The sequence below is a fragment of the Amblyraja radiata genome, chromosome 2 (assembly GCF_010909765.2).
Source record: "Amblyraja radiata isolate CabotCenter1 chromosome 2, sAmbRad1.1.pri, whole genome shotgun sequence".
Classification (NCBI taxonomy): Eukaryota; Metazoa; Chordata; class Chondrichthyes; order Rajiformes; family Rajidae; genus Amblyraja; species Amblyraja radiata.
In genome coordinates, this window is record NC_045957.1 from 6,584,128 (window position 1) to 6,607,151 (window position 23,024).

General features: G+C 46.2%; 1 long non-coding RNA gene across 1 annotated transcript; it reads right to left on the reverse strand.

Moving 5' to 3' along the window:
* Positions 1–6,121: 6,121 nt before the first annotated feature.
* LOC116986001 lies at positions 6,122–20,359 on the reverse strand. Its single transcript, XR_004415387.1, has 3 exons — positions 20,243–20,359; positions 8,558–8,565; positions 6,122–6,133 (listed from the first exon to the last, which is right to left on the reverse strand). It is a non-coding gene; the product is annotated as an uncharacterized LOC116986001 (long non-coding RNA).
* Between the last annotated feature and the right edge of the window lie 2,665 nt (positions 20,360–23,024).

Consider the following 23,024-nt stretch of genomic DNA (forward strand, 5'->3'; position numbering starts at 1 on the left):
GAAATATAAGGATGGAGTTAAAGGGAAACAGAATATAAGAAAAGTTAAGAAAGACACAAGAATGCTCAAGAAGGGATAGGAGAGTATGGGCAAGTAAATTAGGGATCCATGTGAAAGGTGAGGGGGAGTAATGGATTAAAAGTATTATATATGAATGCACGATATAAGGAATAAAGTGGACGAGCTTGAGACTCAGTTAGAAATTGGCAAGTATGATGTTGTGGGAATTACAGAGACATGGCTGCAAGAGGGCCAGTGCTGGGAACTGAATATTCAAGGGTATACGTCCTATAAGACAGACAGGTGGGCAGAGGGGGTGCGGTAGCTCTGTTAGTGAGGAATTAAATTAAGTCCCTTGCGAGGGGTGACATAGAATCAGAAGATGTAGAGTCAGTACGGATAGAACTGAGGAATTGTAAGGATAAAAAGACCCTAATGGGAGTTATCCACAGGCCACCGAACAGTAGCCTAAATATAGGGTGCATGTTGAATCAAGAGTTAAAATTGGCATGTCGCAAAGGTAATGCTATGGTTGTTATGGGAGATTTAAATATGCAGGTAGACTGGGAAAATCAAGTTGGTACTGGACCCCAAGAAAGGGAGTTTGTGGAGAGCCTCCGTGATGGATTCTAAGAACAGCTTGTACTGGAGCCTACCAGGGAGAAGGCAATTCTGGATTTAGTGTTGTGTAATGAACCGGATTTGATAAAGGGAACTCAGGGTAAATGAGCCATTAGGAGGTAGTGACCATAATATGATAAGTTTTAATCTACAATTTGAGAGGGAGAAGGGTAAATCGGAGGTGTCAGTATTACAGTTGAACAAAGGGACCATGGAGCCATGAGGGAGGAGCTGGCCAAAGTTGACTGGAAAGATACCCTAGCAGGGATGACAGTGGAACAACAATGGCAGGTATTTCTGGGAATAATACAGAAGGTGCAGGATCAGTTCATTCCAAAGAGGAAGAAAGATTCCAAGGGGAGTAAGGGGCGACCGTGGATGACAAGGGAAGTCAAGGACAGTATAAAAATAAAAGAGAAGAGTACAACATAGCAAAGATGAGCAGGAAGCCAGAGGATTGGGTAACGTTTAAAGAGCAACAGAAGATAACTAACAAGGCAATACGGGGAGAAAAGATGAGATACGAAGTTAAGCTAGCCAAGAATATAAAGGAGGATAGTAAAAGCTTCTTTAGGTATGTGAAGAGGAAAAAATTAGATAAGACCAAAGTTGGACCCTTGAAGACAGAAACAGGTGAATTTATTATGGGGAACAAGGAAATGGCAGATGAGTTGAACAGGTCCTTTGGATCCGTCTTCACTAATGAGGACACAAACAATCTTCCTGATGTACTAGTGGCCAGATGATCTGTGGTGACGAAGGAACTGAAGGAAATCCACATTAGGCAGGAAATGGTGTTGGGTAGACTGATGGGACTGAAGGCTGATAGATCCCCCGGGCCGTATCTCAGGGTACTTAAGGAGGTGGCTCTAGAAATCGTGGACACATTGGTGATCATTTACCAATGTTCTATAGATTCAGGATCAGTTCCTGTGGATTGCAGGGTAGCTAATGTTATCCCACTTTATAAGAAAGGCGGGAGAGAAAACGGGGAATTATACACCAGTTAGCCTGACATCGGAGGTGGGGAAGATGCTGGAGTCAATTATAAAAGATGAAATAGCGGCACATTTGGATGGCAGCAACAGGATTGGTCCAAGTCAGCATGAATTTACGAAGGGGAAATCATGCTTGACTAATCTTCTGGAATTTTTTGAGGATGCAACTGGGAAAATGGACAAGAGATAGCCAGTGGATGTAGTGTACCTGGACTTCCAGAAAGCCTTTGATAAGGTCTCACATAGGAGATTAATGGGCAAAATTAGAGCACATGGTATTGGGGTTAGAGTGCTGACATGGATAGAAAATTGGTTGGCAGACAGGAAACAAAGAGTAGGGATTAACACGTCCCTTTCAGAATGGCAGGCAGTGACTAGTGGGGTACCGCAAGGCTCGGTGCTGGGACTGCAGCTGTTTACAATATACATTAATGATTTAGATGAAGGGATTAAAAGTAACATTAGCAAAATTGCAGATGACACAAAGCTGGGAGGCAGTGTGAAATGTGAGGAACATGCTATGAGAATGCAGGGTGAAGAATGCTAATGGCATGTTGGCCTTCATAACAAGAGGAGTTTAGGAGCAAAGAGGTCCTTCTGCAGTTGTACAGGGCCCGAGTGAGACCACACCTGGAGTATTGTATGCAATTTTAGTCTCCAAATTTGTGGAAGAACATTCTTGCTATTGAGGGAGTGCAGCTTAAGTTCACGAGGTTAATTCCTGGGATGGCCCGACTGTCAAATGTTGAGTGAATGGAGCGACTGGGCTTGTATACACTGGAATTTAGAAGGATGAGAGGGCATCTTATTGAAACATATAAGATTATTAAGGGATTAGACCCGCTAGAGGCAGGAAACATGATCCCGATGTTGGGGGTGTCCAGAACCAGGGGCCACAGTTTAAGTGTAAGGGGTAGGCCATTTAGAATGGAGATGAGGAAAAACTTTTTCACCCAGACAGTTGTGAATCTGTGGAATTCTGTGCCTAAGAAGGCAGTGGAAGTCAATTTTCTGGATACTTTCAAGAGCGAGTTAGATGGAGCTCTTAAGGATAGCGGAGTCAAGGGATATAGGGAGGCAGGAACGGGGTACTGATTGCGGATGATCAGCCATGATCACAGTGAATGGCGGTGCTGGCTCTAAGAGCCGAATGGCCAACTCCTGCACCTATTGTCTATTGTCAGTCGCAGAAACAATGGCATGGATAGGATTTGTAGTTACTTGGACAAGCATTAATCGATTATTGGGAGCTAAAATAGGTTTTCAAATGGTAAACCAGTCTGAAGAAGGATCATGGCCAGAAACGTAATCTATCCATGTTCTCCAGAGATGCTGCCTGACCCGCTGAATTACTCCATCACTTTCTATCCTTTTTTTTTAAGCCAATGATAAGTTGACTCAAACTAACTTGATGGAGGTTTCTGGTGAATAAGGCGAGAGGAAAAAGATTTAAAAGGAATCTCAGGGCAATTTTTGTCCAGGATGTTACTTGGACTTACGGACTTGAGTTAGAGAGAAGTTGGAGAGGCTAGGACAAATTTCTTTAGAACTTTGGTTGGATTTTTTTCCCCCTAGAAAAGATATGGGGCAAATGGGATACAGGAGGAACTACAGATTTTCAAAAAGTCCAGAGATATTGCCTGGCCCGCTGAGTTACTCCAGCACTTTGTCTTTTTTTGTGGGTAAATGACTTGCTTGGAAGGGGCGTCGTGGTCCTCGTGGAGTTTCAGTGTGGCTGCTCAATGTGACTACAATACTCGCGACACAAGGAACCGCGGTTGCAAGTCTGAAGAAGGATTTCTCCTCTCCTCCCCCTCTATACTTCGCCTATCCATGTCCTCCGGAGAGGCTGCCAGACACGCTGAGTTACTCCAGCACTGTGTGTTGTACGCCAGAGTTAAATACTCACCTGACGGTATGTGGACTCGTCAGCTCAGGGGGTGTGGGTAGGTAGGTGGGTGGGTGGGGGGTGTGGGTGGTCACACCGAGGTGATTGAAGGGCGGGCCAGGGACAGCGCGCTGCTGCATTGGGCGGAGGTTTGAGGCCACTCGGTGTCTGCATTGTTGTCTCACTCACCCTCTCAGCGCACGTCACAGAGCCGGGCTAAAGGGGGGATGAAAGGCTTGTCGCCTCACTCCATCTGACACCAGCAGCCCGGCCAAGGGGAAACAGGGGAGGAGGAAGAACTATGGACAACAACGAGAAGACGGGCGGCAGCGCCCCCAACATCCCCCACAGGACCGGCAACCAGACCGCTGGCCCCGGACACCAACCCAGGTCGAGTCCTGGCACTGCTGCTGTATGTGATTCCAGCACATCCCCAGACGGGACCTGCCCCTACCCTAGGGTATCCTCGGCCTCCGGTGGTTAGTACACAGCTAATACTTTACCTTGGGTTGGGGCACTTGTCAGTGTGTTGACTGTCGCGGAGGGGGGTCAAGATTAAACTGACTGACAGAGTGGCTTAAGTTAGTCGCACGCAAATGCTAGCCAAGTGGGACAGGCCCTTAATAGCCACCAACTCTCTCCCAAGGCACCAATTCGGGTCAGGAATGGACACCCCTGTACCAGCAAACATTGCCTCCCACACTCCAAAGACGTACATATTTGTGGGTTAATTGGCTTGATAAAATGTAAAAATTGTCCACCTTCCAGCATAGTCCACGGTGGACTCTTTGGAAGTAATGACCACAGGATACCAGGAAGGGTCTCGACCCGAAACGTCACCTTTTCCTTCGCTCCATAGATGCTGAGTTTCTCCAGCATTTTTATCCACAAGATACCAGGGCCTCACTTGTTTATTTAATGCTCACTCCCTTAAGTGATGAATTGCTTTGTTGTCCAGAGAGAATGGCAATCTTCTCTTAGGACAAGGAGTCATAGAAAACTCTTTAGCCCACTCCTCCATGCCGACCAAAATGCCCCATCTAAACTACTAATTTACCTGCGTTTGACCCATATCCCTCGAATTCTTTCCTATCTATGTAAACTATCCAAATGTCATACAAGCATGGAAACAGACCCTTTGAACCAACTCATCCATGCCAACCAAGATGCCCCATCTAAGCTAGTCCCATTTGTCCATGAATGGCCCATGTCCCCCTAAACCTTTCCTATCCATGTACCTGCTCAAATATCTTTTAAATGTTGTTATTGGACCTGCCTGAACCATCTCCTATGGCAGCTCATTCCATATACCGACCACTATGCCCCTCAGGTTCCTGTAACATTTCCCCCTCAAACCTTGAACCTATTATGTCCTCTGGTTCTTGATTCCCTAACCCTGGGGGAAAAAACTCTGCACTCACTCTATCTATTTCCCTCATGATTTTGAACACCTCGATAAGATCACCCCTCAGCCTCTAGCATTCCATTAAGTCCAAGCCTGCCCAATCTCCCATAGCTCAGGCCCTCGGGTCCTGGCAACATCGATTTCTTGGACATATTTGGGTTACATCCTTTTTTGAAAGAAGTGTTCCATTGTTACACATCAGTGACTGTATCTGAAGACAATTCTCACTGGTGGATGCAGTTATATACCATTCTAATAATAGAGTGTGGGAACTTTCTAATGAGCCTTCCATATTATTATCGTTCTCATAGTCATGTGTGACTTTTTGTATTAAGACTACATGCATTCTTTAGATTGCACTTAATACCTGCTATTTCATAATGGAAATATATAATTGCAGATGAGTTATTACATATATTTTGCTCATAAAACTTTTATGGCATTTTGCTGATTTTCTTATGATAGAATGGTAATTAAGTAATTTTGAGTGTATAAGGAAACATGCCTTATTTTCCATGCAAGCAAGTGGTTCTGATCCTGATCACATGCATTGCTGTGTAAAGAATGTGTACTTGGGGATGGGTCCAAGCAATGACACAGGTAGTTGAGGCCAGTTCATTGGCTATATTTAAGAGGGAGTTAGATGTGGCCCTTGTGGCTAAAGGGATCAGGGGGTATGGAGAGAAGGCAGGTATGGGATACTGAGTTGGATGATCAACCATGATCATATTGAATGGCGGTGCAGGCTCGAAGGGCCGAATGGCCTACTCCTGCACCTATTTTCTATGTTTCTATTTCTATCTGACTGTGGTTTTTGGTATTAGTGAAAAATTTGCGTGCTATCCAATTAAATCAGATCACTTTATACCTGAGTACAATCAAACCATATGTTAGTACATCAGGGGGCACAAAGAAAAAAATACCAGAGTGCAGAATATAGTTTACAGCGTTGTAGCTTTACGGGTTCCAGTGAAAAAGTCTGCAATAAGGTAAGTTGGAAAAAAGAGACTACACCCCAGTTAAGGGAGCACTGTTCGGTAGTCTAATAACAGCGGGGAAGAAGCTGTTGCTGACTTTGGGAGTACGTGCTTTCAAGCTTTATTTTGGAATTGAGAGTCATGGAGTCATATAACTGTACAGCACGGAAACAGGCCCTTCGGCCCATCTAGTCTTGCCGACTAAGTTGGCATTGCTGTATAATCTATAGAATCAAGCAACCTTCTAAATGAAGGAAAGGAAGAACCAGAGGATGTCAGCATGGTCCAGAGAGATCAGGACACAAGAGCACCCTGCAACAAACCCCACGCAGTACTGAGAAAACATTTTGAAACATAACCATAACCTGTTTTGCAGCATCGGGTGAAAAGAACCCCAACACATGATGGCAAATAAGTTTTTACACAACAGTGTCTTCAGTAGAACAGGTAAATGACAATTTTACCTGCACAAAAACACTTTAGCGATTAAGTTATTACTACTGATGATCCTTGTGGGTAAGGGTGACACAGTGGCATAGCTAGTAGAGCCACCACCTCACGGCGCCAGAGACCCAGGTTCAATCCTGGCCTCGGCTGCTGTCCGTGTGGTGTTTGCACGTTTCCCTATGCCTGCCTAGGTTTCCTCCAGGTGCTCCGGTTCCCTCCCACATTCCAAAGACGTGTGGGTTTGTAGGTTAAAAACATGGACACAAAGTGTTGGTCAGGCATCATCTTTGGAGAACATGGATAGACGACGTTTCGGGTCTGGACCTTTCTTCAGACTTTCTTTGTGGATTAATTGGCTTTGGTAATATTGGCCTTGGTGTGTAGGGAGTGGATGCGAAAAATAGAACTAGGATCGTTGGTTGGTGAGGACCTGGTGGGCCGAAGGGCTTGTTACCTAAACTAAACAAATTATTGAGCATGGAAACAGTCCCTCGGGCCAACTCGTCCATGCCTACCTGAGCTAGTCCCATCTGAAGAAGGGTCTCGACCCGAAATGTCACCCATTTTTTCCCTCCAGAGATGCTGCCTGTCCTGCTGAGGTACTCCGGCATTTTGTGTCTACCTAGTCCCATTTGCCTGTGTTTGGCCCATATCTCTCACAACCTTTTTATTCCATATACCTGTCCAATTATGTCACAGCACCACTTGGATTTGTTGCAATAATTCAGTCAAGATTGGGGACTTAAAGAATTTGACCAACATATAACCTGTAATGGAGGCACAAGAGACTGTAGATGCTGGATTTGTGAACAAAACGCAAAATGCTGGTGGAACTCATTGGGTCAGGCAGCATTTGGGGAGAGAATGGACAGTTGACATTTTGTTCTGGATTTTTCTTCAGATGGAAGAAGTAATTACTAGGGTGCAAGAAAATCTTCAGTTGACAATAGACAATAGGTGCAGGAGTAGGCCATTCGGCCCTTCTAGCCAGCACCGCCTTTCAATGTGATCATCCCCAATCAGTACCCCGTTCCTGCCTTCTCCCCCTACCCCGTGACACCGCTATTTTTAAGAGCTCTCTCTTGAAAGCATCATTAATTGATGAAGAGTTCTGACCGAAAACATCACCTGTCCATTCCTTTCCAAGATGCTGCCTGACCCAATGAGTTCCTCCTTTGTGTTTTAACATGTAACTGAATAAGCTGGTTTCCAGCAGAATAATGTGGATGGAACGATCATTGGAAAATCTTCCCTGCTCAGCTAATTGAGTCTGGTAATGAAAGACGCAATTGACAAAAAGTTGCTTTTTATTGGAGGTTTCTGTAGTATTTTCAATAGCTATGACATTCTGCATTCCCTACAATTTAGATGAATGGGTGGGGAGAGGGACAGGTCGATCACATGACAAATATATAACTGACGCATTTTTCTTCTCATATTTTCCAGGTGCACTTAAGAACTCGTGAGATGGGCCGGTGGATCATTTTGCAAATAAGTTGTTGTTCAGTCTGACCTTTGTTCTAAACGCATTGTTATACCCATTAAAACTTGGCATCCCACAGAACCAATCTCACTGTGTTGCCTCTATTTATTTCAATCCTCTTCCTCAACCATACCAAGGTTTGGCCAGTGGTTCACGGTTCATCTCTCGGACAATACAAGGCAGTCTGAAGAAGGGTCTCGACCCGAAACGTCACCCATTCCTTCTCTCCAGAGATGCTGCCTGTCCCGCTGAGTTACTCCAGCATTTTGTGTCGAGGCACATTGATAAATCAGCTTCATCAATTAAAATTTTTAATAAACTGGCTTGCTACCTTCCAAGATTCAATCCATCCCTCAAAAACATTTCAGAGACTTTTGGATAGGCTTGTGGATGGATATACAGGAAATGGAGGGGTATGGATTATGTGCAGTTGGTCTTGGCATCATTTTCGGCACAGACATTGTGGGCCAAAGGGTCTATGTTGTACAATCCCCTTTTCTATATTCTAACATGTCAGAGTGTCTGGATTTGAATGCAAAGTTGACTCGGCAGATCAGGCAGATATCATTTCCAGCTTTCTCCCCCACTCTGTCACTCTGAAGAATGCCCTGCACCCGAAACATCGCCTGTCCATTCCCTCCGCATTTGCTGCCTAACCTACTGAGTTCCTCCAGCACTTTGTGTTTTGCTCGATTCCAGCACCTTCAGATAAATTTGTCTACTTTCGCATTCCAACACTCTGGAACCTGAGGCCAGAATTCCATTAGACTTTTGAGTTTTTATACTTGGAAAGGAGTATTAAATGGTGGCACAGTGGAGCTACTGCCTTATGGTGATAGAGACCCGGATTTGATTTTGACCTAGGGTGCTGTCTTTGGAGTTTGCACGATTTCCCTGTGATTACGTGGGTTTCTTTCGGGTGCTCCGGTTTCCTCCCACATCCCAAAGACGTGTGGGTCTGTCGGTGTGTAGCGAGTGGATGAGAAAGTGGGATAACATAGAACTAGTTTGAGTGGTCAGAGTGGACTCGGAAGGCTAAGCTGTAATTAAATCAATCAATACCTCGGCCCCGTTACAGACTGTTCTTCAGGCATGTAGTCCAACTCTCTCCAGAGCTTCTCCCTGCTGGTGAAACGGTGAGGATCAGATCATCCGACGCCCCCCCCCACTCAACCCATCGCACTAATCCCGTGACTGTGCCTACCTGCTGCGGTCCTGGGTGTGGGGTGGCACCAATTCGCAGCACAGTGCGCAGCGTGATGGCCTCATTTGGTGAAACCAGAATCCTTGTTCCCAGCTCCTCACGGACAAAGGTATTCTCATGTTTTTAATATCACTGACATTCATTAATAATTTAAAAAATATATACGTGCAGCAAAAACGATGTAAAAATGCAGCAAACTAATTAATAGCATCAATATAAACTGAAATCAGGAAAATTATACCACATCCTTGACCCTACCTATTTTTATAAGGCCAGTAGCAACATTGTTGCCGTACAACAGCCAAATCTGACGTCCAGTTTAAGGGCCGGATGTGCAGTTCATCTGCCCCTCGGTTCAGCATAGTTCAGGCACCACACTGTGACCTAGAAGCAGTGGGAAGGTCAGATCTCCTGAAGTGGAGTCAAAGTCATACTGAAGAGGTCTGACGGGAGCACCCATGGTGGGCCTCATGGGTCGACTCAAAGGAGTTTATTTGTCATATGCACCAGGAATGGAACAAATAAATTCTCATTTGCTCCAGTTTTAATGCAACAACATAGCAAATAAATATACAATAATCAATAATGCAATAAATTATCAGTTATGCTGGCTGACCAAGCCACAATCGTACAAGCCGAGTTACGTATTGCAACTTAAACAAAGTCCATAGTAGTTAGGTGCTGAGGCAGGGTTGGTTTTAGGGTTGTGCCAGGGTGGTTCAAGAGCCTCATTTGATGGGGAAAAAGCTGTTCTTGTACCTGGAGATCATGGTTCTCAGTCTTCTGTACCTTCTTCCTAAGATAAGAGTATGGCCAGGGTGGTGTACAGGTTTTGATAAAATTGTCTGCCTTTTTGAGGCAACGCTTCCTGTAGATCCCTGTGATGGTGGGGAGCTCAGTACCTGAGATGGATTATCCGCAGTTTCCTGGGCGTTCGAGTTACTGAAGCATACCATGATGCAACCAGTCTGTGTGCTCTCCACCGTACACCTGCAGATGTTCCTGCAACATTACATTGATCTTGTGTGTGCAGAGATCCCATGGCCTGGAGAACAGCAGTTGAAGTGACTTGGTTCGCTGGCCAATAACTTGCTCACCAAGAAGTTCATAAGTTATTGGAGCAAAACTAGGCCGTTCAGGCATCATGTCCCCTCTGCCATTTAATCATGACTGATCTATATTTCTCTCCTAACCCCATTCTCCTGTCTTGCCCCCAATACCCCTGACACCCATACTAATCAAAAATCTGTCAATTTCTGTCTTCAAAATATCAATAGACTTGTTATTGTGGGTCTTGTTATTATGTATGGGAACCTGATGTGTGCATATTGGCTGGACTGGTTTCTGCATTGAAGTAGTGACCACACTTCCTAAAGGGCCTGTCCCACCAGCATGCGATTGCATGCGTCTAGCGCGACCAAACGGAAGCGGAGTTCGCGGTAAGTATGTGCAAAGTTCGTGCGTGACGTAATTTACATCAAATTCACCAATCAGCTGGGCAGGAGGCAGGCCGACTGAATTTGGACGTCGCACGGCGTCGGGCGGTGATGTCATCGCGCAACGGCACGCTGGGTGGTGACATCATCGCGCAACGCCACGTGCTAGGCGTACGCCGTCAAGACGCTGCGTACGACGTCAAGATGCTGCGTACGGCGTCGAGGCGCTGCATACGTCCGTCGAGACATTGCGTACGGCCTCAATGTGGCTGCGGGCCGACAGGCCGTTGTCGCGCGGGATTTTCGGACAGTGCAAGATTTTTGGAGCCCCGCGCGATGTCGACACCAGCCCCGCACAACTCCATACGCCTCTGCCGATCGAAGTGGGACCGGCCCCACGATACCGTACGCCTCAAGCAACCACGTTTGGTCGCGCTAGACGCATGCAATCGCATGCTGGTGAGACAGGCCCTTAAGATAATGTGTTTGCTGTAAAAATGTTTTGGAGTGATGTAAAAAATGCCATGTAAATGCAAGCTTTTTGTTTTTCAGGAGTCACATGCCTTTACGTTTCCAGAAGTAGCAGAAGATCACCATTAACTGATGGTGAGTCCACATCAACAATGTCTGTACGTTCCAGATCAGGCAACTGTGTACATACATAGGAATGAATCTTGCAGCAGCATCGCAGACTCCGACAAGGCACAGGAACATAACTTAGACATAAATTACTTATAAGTTCCACAAGAGTGAAAAGAAAAAGACTATGCAAAATAAAAACAAGGCATTTTTGCAAAACAATTAGAAAGTCCATGGAAGTTCAAGAGGTGTTCCGTTGTTGAGGTGGGATTAGGTTCAAGAACCTGATGGTTTTAGTTCAGTAGGTGTTGCTGCACCTGGTGGTGCGGGACTTCTGAACCTGCTGCCTGACAGTAGCAGTGAGTAGAGGGCACGGCGCGGATGGTGGGCATCCGTGATGATTGATGCCGCCTTCTTGTGGGGGCATCTCATGTAGATGCTTTCGATGGTGGAGAGGGCTCTGCCTGTGATGCAAACCTTTTGGATCATTTAATAATTTTATTCAATATTGCACTTGGTAATATTGGGACATTGGGCAATGTTACTGCAATTGTGTAATGGACAGCTTTTCATTTATTGGATTTATGAACTCCCCGAGGTTGACTGACAATGGATGGAGATGACACGGTGGCGCAGCAGTAGAGTTGCTGCCTTACAGCAAAATGCAGCGCCAGAGACCCGGGTTCCATCCCGACTACAGGTGCTGTCTGTATGGAGTTTGTACGTTCTCCCCGTGATCTGCGTGGGTTTTCTCCGAGAACTTCGGTTCCCTCCCACACTCCAAAGACGTACAGGTTTGTAGGTTAATTGGCTTGATAAAATGTTATATTGTCCAAGTTGGCGATATGCAGAGTACTGCCCTGCCGACTACAAAATTCAGAAGGTTCAGAAGATAATAGGTTCAGAAGACCCCCATTGCGTCTTGATAATCTGTTTGGCTCTAATGCCTGGCCCAGTGAGTCTCAAACTATGCTGATTTTTTTAATTGGATGATCCAGAATGTGCAGTGAGCTCCATCACATTATAGCACCATTTACTTGCCAGGACTCGTGGCACTGAGCTACAGGTAGGCAGGCTGGAGGTTATTCCTTGGATGGCAGCAGGGTGATAGGTGATCTTCTAAAGGTGTGTAAAATCATGAGGGGAATTGATTGGGTTGAATGCACAGAGTCTATTTCCCAGGGTTGGGTAGTCAAGAACTAGAAGGTGTAGGATTAAGGTGAGATGGCGCATCTCCACCAGAAGAAATGAATATAAAGAACATTACAGCACAGGAACAGGCACTTTGGCTCACATTGTCAATGTTGAACATGATGCCCAATTAAATGGATCTCATCCACTTGTAGTTGATCCATATTCTTCTATTCCCTGCACTTCCAGTGCCTATCTCAAAGCCTCTTAAATGGCACTATTGTATCTGCCTCCATCACCACCCCGGGCATTGCGTTCCAGACCCCCATTACTTTCCATGTTAAAAACATGTCTAGCACAGCGCCACAAGACTTTCCCCTCTTCCCCTCGAGTGTTGGACATTTCCACCTTGGGGTGGGAAAAAGTTCAGACTGTCTGCCTTATCAATGAGTCTCATAATTTTATATACTTCATAATTTTAAATACAGGTCTCCCCTCAACTTCCGACGGTCCAGAGAAATAATGTTTAACGAGGATAGGCGCTAGCCGCTCCTCAAGAGGGATTGGAATGGGGAAGAATTGGATAAAGCTAAAAAAAAGAATACACTTTAAAAAGTTCTGTTGCTGTGTGTGTGTGTGTGTGTGTGTGTGTGTGTGTTGTTGGATTTAGCAATGTGCAAATAGTGAATGAGAAGTCTAATTGTTCCTCCTTCCACAAGCCAAAATAGTTTACATTCAAGCAACATAATGTTACCACTGGTGCCTGATCAAGATTTGGATGGTTCAGATTCTTCTGACAATTCTGGAATTTGTCCCTGTGAGTCAACAAAGAAAAATATGTACATCGTGATGATTCAGACGGGACTAGGCTTCTGCTAAGTAGTACGGGAATGTGAGCACTGGAGAAATGATAAAAACAGGGAGATGGGCATATTAAGGCATTAAACAACTTTACAAGTAGACAAATCATCAATAAATTGTACCCTTGGCTCTTGAAGCAAGTATACATTGAAAAATTGGTATTGGTTTATTATTGTCACATGTACTGAGATACAGTGAAAAGCTTTTGTTTTGCGCACATGAGTACAACCAACTCGTACCCAAGTACATCGTTGCAGTGTTATAGTGTTAACACCCGCATTGCTTGGAGGGAGGGAGGCAGGGAGGGATGTGCCCGTGATGGACTGGGCTGAGTCCACCACACTTTACAGCATCTTGCGTGCTTGTGTGTTGGAATTGCTGTACCAGGACACGATGCAAGCAGTTGGGACACTTTCTACTGTTTATCTGTAAATGTTTGTTAGAGCATTCAGTCACAAACCAAATATCTTTAAACTTCTAAGAAAGTAGACGCGCTGGCATACCTTCTTCATGTTTACATCCCAGGACAGGTCAATCTATTTCTATATTGGAGAATTTTATATCCATATCCATATCCATACAACTATTCTATATCTCTCTACGTAAGAGAATTCTCTGACTTCATGACTCGGGCCAATTGAAGGCCAATGGGACTAGCCTGGAATGACAATTTGTTTGGTATGGTCAAGGTGGCCCTATAACTCTGTATAAGGATAGGTGCCCACTCATCAGTGTGGATGCAGCGGGCCCAATGGTCTGTTTCCGTTGTGTGCAACTTTAGTTTAGTTTAGAGATACATCGAGGAAACAGGCCCTTCAGCCCACCGATCCCCGCACATTAACACTATCTACACGCACTAAGGACAATTTACACATACACCAAGCCAATTAACCTACAAACCTGTACGTCTTAGGAGTGTGGGTGGAAACCAAAGATCGCAGAGAAAACCCACGGTCATGGGGAGAATGTACAAACTCCGTACTGGCAGCACCCCTAGTAGGGATCGAACCCAGGTTTCTCATGCTGCAAGCGCTGTAAGGCAGCAACTTTACCGCTGCACCACTGTGCCGCTCCTATTTATATGATTTGAGTCCTTGCTCCAGTTACATGGAGCTCTGGTGAGACCATTTCTGGAATATTGTGGACAGATCTGGTCTCCCTGTCTCAGCTGGAAGGCCGGTGAAGATTTTGAGCATGAAAGTGTATGCTGGCTCCATGATAGAGACATCAAGTCACAGAGCTGTACAGCACGGAAACAGGTGGTTCAGCACACCTTGTCCATGCTGACCTAGTTGGCATCCTGGACTAGTCCCATTTGCCTGCATTTAGGCCATATTCATCAAAATCTTTTCCTATGGGTAATAATAATAATAAATGCTTTATTGATCCCCTCAGGGAAATTCAGATATCCAGAAGCCCCCAACCAACAAGCCCACACATTCAAAATGAAAGCAGACAGAAAAATACATAAAATACAATGTGGACACTACCTGAGAGCAATAAATACTTAAAAAGACCAATAATTAACAATTTAAAAAAATGCAAAAATGCATCCCCCTACTGCTATGGTATTATAAAATCTAATGGCTGCAGGGGTGAAGGATCTCCGGAACGCTCCGTTCTACAGCGCAGGGAGAGGAGCCAGTTGTTGTTCCGAGCGCTCTTTTGACTCTCCCGAATATCATGGAGGGGATGCCCTGGTTTTCCAGGATGACCTGCACCCTGCGCCTCATACGCCTCTCAAGCACATCCATCCCAGAGTCCACTCTCCCCTCCAGCACTGAGCTATCTCGTTTAACCAGTTTGTCCAGCTTCTTGTTGTTTCTCGCACTGATGCTGTTGCCCCAGCAGCCAACAGCGTAAAAAATGACACTTGCAACCACAGTATTGTAAAACATGTACAACATATCATTACGCACATTGAAGGTTTTGAGCCTTCTGAGGAAAATGAGTCTGCTCTGGCCTTTTTTGTAGAGGGCATCAGAGTTGACAGACCAGTCCAGTTTGTTTTCAAGGTGCACTCCAAGGTATTTATATGTCTGCACCACCTCAATGTCAGCCCCTGCAGGGTGGCAGTGTGTGTGCATTTAGAATGGGCATGTATTTACTGTGTAAGTTAAGTATTGACCAAGATGTCTATCCCTTGTATTCACAGAATCACTTGACTGTAATGAAGATGATGAGATGTTACCCTTGGTGGCTCAGTCCGACTCGGATGATTCTGATATCCTGGATCACACCCCATCAAATGTCTGTCGCAGTGTATCTCAGATCGAAGAACACTCACTGGGTAAGAATAGACTGAGATAGCAGAGCAGCCATGGGGCCGAAACAACCTCGTCCTGCTATGGTTCCTTACAGTTGGGAAGACCATCCAACAAATAGTGAGTGATCTGAGGTCACTTTGGAGCAAGTACTGCCTCCAAAGTGTGTGCTCCAAAGTGCTTCAGTACAATCACAGCTGATCTGTCTCAGGTTTCAGTTCCTCCTCAACGCGTGTTCCACATTGTCATCAATCGATCCTACCCCTGCCTCTCTTTTAAATACACCTTGTGACTTGGCGTTGGGGTAAACTCCAGAGAACCATTGATCTCAGCGAGGGGAAATTCCTAAGGACTTTAGCTGGAAATGACCATCCCCTTATCTTGTAGTTGTGTTCCCTTGTCCAAGAACCCCACTGGTGGAAACCATCCTATCGACGCCCATCCTGTTGTGCCATGGCTGGGATCTTATACCCTTCAAAAATATCACTCCTCATCCTGAACTCTAAAGATCCAATTTCTGTAACAACTTGCGATAGGGCAATACTCACAGAAATTACTTCATAAATCTCTTTTGGACAAAGAGATTTGCTGGTTGCAAATAGAATTTATTCTGAGGTATAAAGCTGATACCAGTTTTAATGTGTAGGATGGAACTTCAGATGCTGGTTTAAACCGAAGATAGATACAAAATGCTGGAGTAACTCTGCGGGACAGGCAGCATCTCTGGAGAGAAGGAATGGGTGATGTTTCGAGTCGAGACCTTTCTTCAGACTAGATTCAGGGGAAACGAGAGATATAGTAGGTGAAGTAGAGAGATAAACGTAGAACAAATTAATGAAAGATATGTAAAAAAGTAACAATGCTAAAGAAAACAGGCCATTGTTAGCTGTTTGCTTGGTGAGAACGAGAATCTGGTGCGACTTGGATGGGGGATGGATGGAGAGAGGGGGGTTGTAGGGTTTACTTGGTTAGAGAAATCAAAATTGCTCCCCTGGGTCGTAAGCTGCCCAAGCGAAAATCTCCCGGTTGCCAAACACTTTAATTTCCCTTCCGATTCCTACACTGACCTTTCTGTCCTCGGTCTCCTCCATTGTCAGAGTGAGGCTAAACACAAATTGGAAGAACAGCATCTCATATTTCGCTTGGGCAGCTTACAGCCCAGATATATTAATATTGATTTCTCTAACTTCAATTAACCCCTACATTCCCACTCTCTCCATCATTTGTTCCAAATCTCCCTGCTACACCGTCTATATCTCTCGTTTCCCTTTGCCCAGACTCTGGACTGAAGAAGGGTCTTGCCCTAAACGCCACCCATTCCTTCTCTCCAGATACGCTGCCTGTCCTGCTGAGTTTCTCCAGCATTGTGTCTATAGGGTGATTTCACGAAAGGTCACTGGAGCGTAGATCCGCACCCACGTGACCGAAAATTTTAACTGGAGTACATGCGTCACGTCTGGTACATGTTAGTGAATGGGAAAACACGCACTTTCACACCCGTTAAAAACATCGAAAACGGCCCGTTTTTGAGCTGCAATTAACTGTACCAGTCGGGGAGACCGTGAGGAACAGCTACCTAAATTTACAGTCCAAAAAAAAGATAGAAACTAAGGTAAATTCAAGAGGGAGCTGAAGGTGTCAAAACAGCGGAAGTTATTAGCGGACATTTGCCGTGGAGATTTAAAGATCGAAAATATCGGGAATTATCGCGTTTGCTCGCTGCATTTCATCAAAAGTAAGGCATTATTGACTTTTTATCTTTATTCATTTGTTATATGAAAAGTATTAAAAGTTAAAAATCCGTCAGTAAAATTGCAAAATCGCCCATGGTTCTCAGGTGGGTTTTAACATGCAAAATGAAAACGCTTCTGAAGCTCCATTTACCACTTAAATAATCGTAAACTATCAATGCGTTTTGAAATAAATTTTACTGAGATGCAAGCTAAGGAATGGGAACACCATGCACGTGCAACAAGAAGAGAGTATTAAAGCAGATTTGGTTGCAGCTCAAGCATCTATAGCTCTGCAAGTTGATGGCGTTCTTGTGCACATTGTCTATCCTGCTCACAGTGGGTGCCCAATCAGGATTGTTGACATAATTCCATGCTGCAGGCTTGTCTGTGATTAGATGATAAATAAATAAATAAGTAGTTTGGGTGATTGTGCAGGCTTTAAACAAGAAACATTGAGAAATATATTTTGGCAAATAATAAAATGTCCTGCTTTTGTCCAACTAACAGCTGACAATTATCCCATGTATCAATTTATTTCAAAACGCATTGATAGTTTACGATTATTTAAATGGTAAATGGAGCTTCAGAAGCATTTTCATTTTGCATGTTAAAACCCACCTGAGAACCATGGGCGATTTTGCAATTTTACTGACGGATTTTTAACTTTTAATACTTTTCATATAACAAATGAATAAAGATAAAAAGTCAATAATGCCACTTTTGATGAAATGCAGCGAGCAAACGCGATAATTCCCGATATTTTCGATCTTTAAATCTCCACGGCAAATGTCCGCTAACAACTTCCGCTGTTTTGACACCTTCAGCTCCCTCTTGTATTTACCTTAGTTTCTATCTTTTTTTTGGACTGTAAATTTAGGTAGCTGTGCCTCACGGTCACCCCGACTGGTACAGTAAATTGCAGCTCAAAAACGGGCCGTTTTCGATGTTTTTAACGGGTGTGAAAGTGCGTGTTTTCCCATTCACTAACATGTACCGGAAGTGACGCATGTACTCCAGTTAAAATTTTCGGTCACGTGGGTGCGGATCTACGCTCCAGTGACCTTTCGTGAAATCACCCTATAGGGGGGTTGCACGTAAGGTCACTGGGTCATAGGGCTTGACGCACAGAGCCGCTCAATCCATCTGGAGGATATACATAACTTCCGGTATATGTTATTAGTGCTAGAAACGTGTACTTTCCTACCTGTTAAAATCCGACAAAATGTTGCATTTTTGCGCTGAAATAAATTGTGGAAGTCGGGGTAAGTGTGAGAGACATGTACCCAACTTCAAAATTCCAAAAGTGAAGCAAAATGAAGGTAAAGAGAAGCCAGAGCTGAAGGGACAACAGCAGCTAAAGTGCTTGGTAAACGTTGGCTGTGCAGATATCGGAATTGAAAATATTGGGAATTATTGCGTTTGTTCACTGCATTTCATCAAGTAAGGCATTGTTTGTGTTTTTTCTTGATTCCTTTGGCATCTAAAAAGTCTCAGAAGTGGTAAATCTGGCTGTAAATTTTTCTTCAGATGCGTTTTCATTTTGTATGTAAAAACCCACTTGGAACCATGGGCGATTTAAAAAATTTACAGCCAGATTTATCACTTCTGAAACATTTTAGATGCCAAAGGAATCAAGAAAAAACACAAATAATGCCTTTGTTGATGAAATGCAGTGAGCAGACGGCCAATGGTCGCCAAGCACTCTGGCTGTTGTTGTCCCTGCAGCTCTTGTTTTTATCCACCGTCATTTCGCCTCACTTTTGGAATTGTGAAGTAGGCTAAATGTCTCTCACGCTTATCCCGATTTCCATATTTATTTACAGCGCAAAAATGGACAATTTCAGCGCTGGGGGTTTAACGGGCCCGCTACACTGGACACAATGGTAAGTGCCTACCTGCAGTTCATCGCGTGTACTCCACTTGGAGTAGCCTAGCAACAGTACGGGGCCGTGAAACCTCCCGATTGCCAGTTTTAATACTTTACACCAAGTCATAGGTAAATACACACCAGTAACAGGCCCGACTGCTCAACGAGTGTCCAGAGAATGTGAAGATCCCACTTTGCACGAGTCAAGGCCGTCCGCACCGCCATGTTTTACCCCAGAGTTAGAGAAAAAAGTTTAAAAATCGGAGAAAGAAAAATGCGCCCGTCCATCCGCGCCTGCGCAGTTGGGGAAGCGACGCACAATGACGCCGCCTCTCCGCGCGTGCGCAGTGGGCCCGGGCGGGATCAGACCGCCATTGCCTCGTGTCGCCTGCTCCAGGTCAGTAGAATATGGCGCTGCCGGCACCGGCGCGCCTGGTCAACGGCCCGCCTGGTCAACGGCCCGCCTGGTCAACGGCCCGCCTGGTCAACGGCCAGCCTGGTGACCAGGACAACGCTCTCCCGTCGCCGGGCGGGAATGGCTGAATCTTAACCCAGCGGTTGTAACCCCCAACACCAGTCGCAGCTGCGGATGGGCCCGCTCCCCTCCCCTCCCGTCGCCTCCCCCCTCGCCGCCGGGGCCCCAAGCCATCTCCACGGCACCCCCACTGACCTGCCCCTCCCCCCCACTGGGGCCACAAGCCATCTCCCCCCCCCCTCACGGCACCCCCACTGGACCCCGGCCACCTTCACCTCTCCCCCCCGCCGGGGCCACAAGCCATCTTCCCCCACCCACGGCACCCCCACTGACCTGCCCCTCCCCCCACTGACCTGCCCCTCCCCCCACTGACCTGCCCCTCCCCCCACTGACCTGCCCCTCCCCCCACTGACCTGCCCCTCCCCCCACTGGGGCCACAAGCCATCTCCCCCCCCCCACGGCACCCCCACTGGACCCCGGCCACCTTCACCTGCCCCCCCCCCCCCCCCCCGCTGAGCCCTGCCACCTCCGCTGGACCCCCGCTGACTCTCCCCTCTTTTTTAGACACGTGCAGATATAGTTGAGTCTCCAAGTGACCAAATCTCCCTTTGTCCTGGACTTGGTCCGCATAAGGTTAGAAGGGAAAGAGGAGGAGGAGGAGGAGAGAGTTAATGGTGGAGAGAGATGGGAGGGGAGAGGGGGGGGGTGAGAGAGTTGGGGGGAGGGAAATAGAGAGGGGGACAGAGAGGGAGGGATGAGAGATATGGGCAGGAAAGGGAAGAGAGGGGGGGGGTGAGAGAGTGAGGGGGCGAGAGAGAAGGGTGGTGAGAGGGGGAAGAGTGTTAGAGAGCAGGTACTAATACACATTCCAACCTTTCCTTCGAAACCAAGGACCAGAAACCAGGAGAGAGGGTAAATAAAGACAGAGGCATCTCTTCACCCCTCCCTCTCTCTCTCCCCTTTCCCCTCTTTCCAAAACTCCCCACACTCATTCCCTCTCTCTTTCTCCCCCTCACTATCTCCCCCCCTCCCTATCTCCCCCCTCCCTATCTCCCCCCTCCCTATCTCCCCTCACTATCTCCCCCCCTCCCTATCTCCCCCCCCTCCCTATCTCCCCCCTCCCTATCTCCCCCCCCTCCCTATGTCCCCCCTCCCTATCTCCCCCCCTCCCTATCTCCCCCCCCTCCTATCTCACCCCCCCCTCCCTATCTCACCCCCCCTCCCTCTCTCCCCCCCCCTCCCTATCTCCCCCCCTCCTATCTCCCCCCCCCTCCTATCTCACCCCCCCTCCCTATCTCACCCCCCCTCCCTATCCCCCCCCCCTCCCTATCTCCCCTGCTGTATCTCCATCTTAGTTTAGAGATACAGCGCGAATACTGGCCCTTCGGCCCACCGAGTACGTGCCGACCAGCGATCCCCGCACACTAACACTATCCTACACACACGAGGGACAATTTACAATCTTTACCGAAGCCAAATAACCGTCAAACCCGCACGTCTTTGGAGTGCGGGAGGAAACCGGAACACCCGGAGAAAACCCACGCAGATCACGGGGAGAACGTGCAAACTCCATAAGGCAGCACCCATAGTCAGGATCAAACACGGGTCTCTGGCGCTGTGAGATAAGAACTCGGCCGCTGAGCCACCCAGTAGAGGGCGGGAGTGAAGGAGGGGGAGAAAGAGAAACTAGAGGGAGGGAGGGAGAAGGAGAGAGAGAGCCACGACAGAGGGAGCACTGCACTGTCGCGAAGGTGAATGCTTCCTAATTTCTCTCTCCCTCTCCAACCCCCCCCCCTCCACTCGATCTTGCCCATGCCAACCCAGTTGACATTTATTGGTTGGCCCTAAATTTGCCGATATTTGGGCCAAATCCCCTTTCGTTTCTCCAGTACACATTCCTGTCCATAAAACCCAGCTAGTAGTGGAAACAGGCCCTTCAGCCCAACTTCTCAAAATCCCACCCCCCCCCCCTCTCTCTCCCCTCTCTATCCAACACAATACTAACTGTCCCCCCTCCTCTCTCCCTCTCTCTCTCTCAATACTAATTCAGGTCTCGACCTGAAACGTCACCCTATTCCTTCTCTCCAGTTCCAGTTCGCTACCTGTTCCGCTGAGTTACTCCAGCTTTTTTTGTCTATCATCGAGGAAACAATTCTCCGTTTCACTCTCTCCAGGAGGGAGGGCAGGCGTTCAAACCGGGACAAAAATACAACAACAATCCCACCTAAAGCTGTAAGATCTGGGCCGGATTTACGTATAAGCTTCATAAGCTTAGGGCCTCGAGATCTAGGGGGGCCTCGGCAGGGCCGGATTTACCTATAGGCTGAAGCCTCCGGCCAAGGTGTTTTTTTCCCCAGAGTAAAAAAAATCCAGAGAAAACTACTGCGCAGTTGGGGGAAGCCGGTGACGCAGTAGCGACGCAAAATGACGCTGTCTCTCCGCGCATGCGCAGTGGGCCCGGGCAGGTTCAGATCTCCATTTGCACTCCACACAATCACCTCGATGCCTCTTGTCTAGTCCAGGTAAGTAGTGGAATATTGCGTTGCGGGAGTGCCCGTTTCACTGGGGTGGGGGGGCTGCGGCGCGGAGTCGGAGCCTCGCTGCGTGGGAGGGAAAGATAGGGATGGAGAGAGAGAGAGGGGGGGATGTGAGAGGGAAAGTGGTTTGAGACAGAAGGGGGAGAGGGAAAGGGGATTATATCGGAACAACAACCGGCTCCTCTCCCTGCCCTGTAGAACGGAGCGGTTCAGGAGATCCTTCACCCCTGCAGCCATTAGATTTTATAATTCGGACCGCTAGGCTGTAGGGGGATGCATTTTGCAATTTTTAATTTTTAACTGTTAATTATTGGTCTTTTTACGCATTTATAGCTCTCAGGTAGTGTCCACATTGTATTCTATGTATTTTCTGTCTGCGTTCGTTTTGAATCTGTGGGTTTGTTGGTTGGGAGCTTCTGGACATCTGAATTTCCCTGAGGGGATCAATAAAGTATTTATTATTATTATTATTATTATTATTATTATTATTATCTTTTATGAGATTGCAAAATTAAGGTAGGTTTTAGAGCAATTATATTTTCTCATGAATAATATCAAACATTTGTAACTGCTTTAATTCCCTTGATAACAATACTGAAAAATATGTATTCCATAGTTTGCGACTTTCATTTTGCATCATATTTTTAATGTGCACACACTAACACAGTCGATCAGTAACAGGGAATCAAATCAACACACAAAACATTTTCTAAAAAAAGGTTTTATTTACTGCAAAAACGTACAGTATTTTATTTGCAGTTTGCATGCTCCTTTAGAACATTTTACAGTACAACTTGATTATTAAAACAAGGACAGCTTCAATTCTTGATTTAAAAAAATGTATGGCCCCAATCATCAATGACCCCAAATCATCCCATTCCAACCACTCATTACTCTTGACGCAACCAAAATTATTTCTGAAATATTGGTCATAAATTTGGTGCAAAAATGCTCCAAAATAAGGCTCCGAATGCACCAGGGAGCATCTAAAACCCCAAACCCTGGACCCCGGCCACAAGAGTCTTTGAGCTTCGTGCTTGTGATATGCGCTGCGTGCACTTATTTCACATAAATTTTTTGTAATCCTGGCATGCCACCCCCCTTTTTGAAAAGCTTCG